Genomic DNA, 5,522 nt, shown 5'->3' with positions numbered 1-5,522 from the left:
TTACCTTATGTTCAAGAGCAAGCATCGAGCGACAAAGGAATTAGGAAATGCACACTTGTCCCTAAGGACAAGTGGGAGACTGAAGGAAATAATGCCCTTGGTCCAAGTATGCATTCAATGTTAAGTCTAATAAATGCGGTTCAGTATTAATTAACAAGTTAATAATTCAGTGAGATCAAGTGAGCTGAATGCCTAGCTAGAGGCCGCTTCAGTTCTAGTGGAATTAATGACATTAATCCACAGCTTACTCTTGACTGAACCCGTAGGGTCACACAAATAGTACGTAAACGGATCAAGTATTCAATGGCATTAAATACTCTATCTATGGATATTCGGAATCGACGGATCTTGGTTTCAGTGGGAGCTAACATCGTCACAAGCAACAAATGAATACTCCGGAAACGATGATATTGCCGGAAACGGAAATATGGATCGTATCGGAAATATAAATATTATCCAAGTCGTAGATGTTGCCGGAAATGGAAACATGGTACGTATCAGAAAATATTATCGGAAATGGAAATATTGCCGGAATCGGAAATATTGCCGGAAACGGAAATATTGTCAGAATCGGAAATATTATCGGAATAGGAAAATAGTTCCGGAAACGGAAATATTAAATATTTGTTCGAAACGGAAATTACTTCCGGAATCGGAAATGTTAAATATTGTTCCTGTCGGAAATGAATTCCGGAACCGGGAATTTAATCGGAAGCGTATCGTACGAAAAAGCATCGGACGAGGCTTGCCGGACGAAGGCCCAGCACGAAGCCAGGCCATCGCCCAGCAAGCAAAGACGCGCGCCAACGCCCAGCCCAAGGCAGCGCCAGGCCCACCGCAAGGCAGGCCTAGCGCGCCAAGGCAAGGCTGCCCAGCTTGGGCTGCGTGGGCCGAGCGCACGCGTGTGGGCGCCCTCGTGGCTCCGTGCGTGCGTGTTTGTGTCCATGCACAATTCCTAAATCTATTAGGATTTGGTGTGTGATTAAATTCCTATTCCCATTAGGATTATTTAATTAATTAGAGTCCTTGTAGGATTCTAAGTTTAATTAAATCGTATCCTACTAGGATTCCAATCCCCTTTCCAAACCTCTATAAATAATGGCCTAGGGTCATAATTTATAACACGATTGAAGTATTCAAAAGGGTAAGTTTTGAAAGAAAATTCAGCCACACTCTTGCACAATAATAGCCGAAAATTCCTAAGCACCTTAAGGGCGATTCTAGTTGGTCAATCTTGAGGCGGATCCGGACGTACTGTGGACTATCTACGGAGGGACTACTCTTGGATTCCTAAAGACTTGTTCTTGTTCGGTTCGGGCGCAACTAGGGAAGGCACGCTACAAAGTGTATGCATCTATACTATGCTAAATGATTATGTGTAAATAATATGCTTTCCTGGCTTTATGGTTTTTCCGCATGATTTATGTATTGTCATATGTATCATAACCTAACAGGTTGTGCCCTTGCACGACAAATCCTAATTCATTTCATACATAATATTCCCAACTGAACCCTACATGTGCGGTGGCTTACGTGAGCTAACCCTTCACATGTGGTAAAATAAATAGTACGACGAGGTACAAATAAATGGCTCAAAGTATGCTAGACATCCCGTACAATAGCATACAAATAAATAATCCATCCCTTGCATGTGAAATAAACCATACATGCATAAATATTGAACAACATGATTGACAATGAAGTCCATACTCATAATAATTTCAACATGCTTGTTCAACAATTAATCCAATAAATCCAACATCACAAATCACATGCTCGTTCACCAAAATAAACATGATTCCACATAATGTAATTCACATCATCAACAATCATGTAATGTCATTGACAAAAAGGTGTGGTCGCCCTAGACTTGTACGTACCTTGAATACCTAAGCGTAGGGGCCACTTTGCAATAACGAGCACTCAACTAGAAATCACCTCCTATCATCAAAATAATGAAACTTAAATTATTTCCATGTTCATTAAATTTCCAGCAACTTTATAAAAATTAAAACCTCCTTTAGACTTTAGAATTCAATCGTTTTTCAATAATAAAATCGTCTCAATTTGCAAAATCAATCCCTAGTACGAAAACATACTTTTTCCGCCTTTAAAATCAATAAAAATCGACACTTTAAACCTTTATTCAAATCTGAAAATATAATTCATTATCATAATTAAAATCATCACCTAATTATGCTAATCAATTGACTCATTATGTCTAGGTTAAAACCCTAACTTGAAAATTCCAATAAAACTAGTTTAATATCAATAAAAATCAATGCTTTATTAAATAAACAAATCTAAAAATTCATCCTTTAATAATTAAAACAAACCTAATGAATCACAACACACAAATCCTCAAACCATGGTATTCATAACCGGTTCCCAGCATTTTAATTACTCAAAACAATATTAATATAATAATTTAAAATACGGAATTTAAATAGAATAGGTACGGAAGAAGAGAATTATACCAATCCGGCCTATAGCACGGAACAACCACGAATTAATGTGATTGGGCGAAAAAAGAAATCGAATTACGAGCACGAACAACACACACACACGCAGGCGTGTGTGCGCGCAGGGGCGAAGGGCGCAACAGCGCTTGCGCGCGGGATAGGGCACACGGGACGCTGGGGCGCGCGCGCGAGAGAAGGGGCGAGAGAGCAGGGCACAGCGCGCGCTGGCGCGAGGGAGCGAGCGAGGGAGTGCGGGTGTGGCGCGCGAGGGGCGAGAGAGGGATTGTGGGTGTGGCGGGCGCAAGCAACGCACACAACAACAACAACAACAACAACAACAACAACGGCACAGCAGCAGCGCAAGGGGCACGCTGGCTGGGCTCGAGCAAGAGGGTGGGCGAGAACGTGGGGCGAGCAACAAGGGCACGAGCAGCACACGAGGCACAACAGTGCTTGTGCTGTGCGTGCGGGTGAACCGGACCAAAGAGGAGAGAGAAAGAGGAGTGTTGGGCAAGAAAGAGAGAAAAGGGTTTATGACAAAATAGGGGGTCAATTAATGATGAGGAGTCCTATTTATAGGCTCCTTATTGTTAATGGGCTAGGCTTAGGAAATTAGAATTGGGCTTAGGGAATTAAATTATTGGGCTAGCTTAGGACTTGAATTAAATACTTTTGATTGGGCTCGTTTAATAAAAAAAATTGGACTTTTCATTTAAAACCCGAAGCCTTTAAAAATCATTTGTAACTCATTTAATTTCCCGATTCAAGAATTAAATTCGTTTCGTAATTAATTAAAATAATAAATATTCTAATTAATTAACATACATTAAATAAAATGCATTTAAATATTATTTAAACGATAATAAATCGTAAAATGCTTTATAAATATAATAAAATATATTTATAAATATTATAAAAATACGAGGTATTAAAATATTTCTATTTCCAATAATACTTTCCGATACGAACCATGTTTCCGTTTCCGACAACATCTACGACTTGCATAATATTTATATTTTCCTCATGATCCATATTTCCGTTTCCGGCAATATCATCATTTCCGGAGAATTCTATATTTTCCCTTTTGACGATTTCAGCTCCCACTGGAACCGAGTGATAGGGTGTTTTTCCGTCGTTGAATAGAAATACACCTCACCAAACAAATTTTTTAAAACACCTAAACTACCGGCTATATTGACTATAGCGGCAAGCGTAGGGATCGTCCCCATAGGAATGGATATGTTTGACTATTCAATCTATGCATTCACAAGCTAGTTCGGATGGAATTTGAGTTTTGAATTCTAATCTAATGAAATCTAGAAATGCAAACAAATAAAGAAACTCTAGAGATTTCGGGAATCGGCTATGGAAATCGAATCAAAGGAAGCACAAGGTCCAAACATTCATGAATATGCAACGACATAGAAAATAGGGGAATGAAAACTAATGACGAACCTGCCACCTCTCGGATAGGGAACGCTAAGCGTCTAACCCACGGAAGAGCTTTCGCCTAATCCTAGATTAAACTAACTAGCATATAATAGGAACTATCATTCACTTGCACAAATTAGGCTCACAATGTCTTCCCAAACCTAATCATACATTCCAATCTAATCCAATCGAATAGCATTCGCGACTACTACTCAACTAGTCATGGAAATCCTATCACTAAATCACATTTAATCACAACACCAATCATGAATTTCCCAAAGCTTCTCCAAATTCAATCCCAAAGCTTCATCCCTAACCTCTAGACTAAACTACTCAATTAGCATGTTTAACATCAACATTAAACTAACATCAATCCTAATCATGAATGTAATTGCAACAATGAAGCTAATTGAATCAAGAAAATTCAGAAAATTCAAACCACAAAAATTGGGGAAAAAAATCAAGAACATTCAAAACATGAAATTAATTCTAGAAATAAAGTATGAATTAAAAACATAAACGAAATTAATGAAGCAATTAAAGAATTAAAGAACAAATCAAAAGGGAAGAAGAATTATTCCTTGAATTGAAGAATTTGCAACAAACTTGAAGAGCAAAATTGAAGAACAAAACTCAAAGCAAAGAGGAAAGAAATCTGAAAATTAGCTATTGAATTGAATTTAGAATCAAGAATTTGAGGCTATGAATCCTTAATCCTAATCTCTAATCTAATCCCTAAACTAATTCTAGAGAGAGAAAATTACGTAATGAAAAGCCTAATTAACAAAATGAAAGCCTAAATGAAACAATGCTACGAAATTCTATTTATACAATCCCCAAAAAAAATGAGAAGTTTAAACTCGAAAAGGGGATCCCGCGCAGCCGTGCGAACGGGCATACCCAGCTGCAATCGCATCAGTGCGAGCGGGCTGCGATTCCATGCGAGCGAGCTCAGCGATGAATTTCTCTCTTCGATCCGTGCGATCGAGCTGCAAATCCGTGCAGTCGCACGATCCTGACTTAGCCAAATTCTCAGAAATATTCATGTGCTCGCACGGAAATTCAGTGCGAGCCCACCAAAAATCCGTGCGAGCGGGCTCTTCTTCTATGCGATCGCACGAAATCCCAAATAGTTCCTGCATCGTTTTTTTGATTTTGTGCGAGCACACATTCCTGGAGCACGAGCGCACGAGCCTGCTTGACTTTGGAGACAACTCTGCTGACCCGTGCGAACACACAAAAATTCTGTGCGATCGAACGGGCTTAATTCGAGCAATACTCAAGTCTTTTCCATCATTTCCAACATTTTTACCTGAAAAGTTCATAGATGGAATAAGGGGATAAAAATGCAACAAAACTATACAAAATTATCAAAAAGCATAATAAAGTTCTATAAAATCCTAGGCCTAGAGCGACATAAATGCCGCTCATCACCGAGATCCGTCGTTTCCGAATGTTCATAAATAGAGTATTTAATGAATAATATATTCACTTAAATACTTGATCCGTTCACGTACTATTTGTTTGACCCTACGGGTTCTGTCAAGAGTAAGTTGTGGATTAATATTATTAATTCCACTTGAATTGAAGAGGCCTCTAGCTAGGCTTTCAAGTCACTTGATCTAACTG

The sequence above is a fragment of the Spinacia oleracea genome, chromosome 3 (assembly GCF_020520425.1).
Source record: "Spinacia oleracea cultivar Varoflay chromosome 3, BTI_SOV_V1, whole genome shotgun sequence".
Classification (NCBI taxonomy): Eukaryota; Viridiplantae; Streptophyta; class Magnoliopsida; order Caryophyllales; family Amaranthaceae; genus Spinacia; species Spinacia oleracea.
This window is presented reverse-complemented; position numbering follows the sequence as displayed.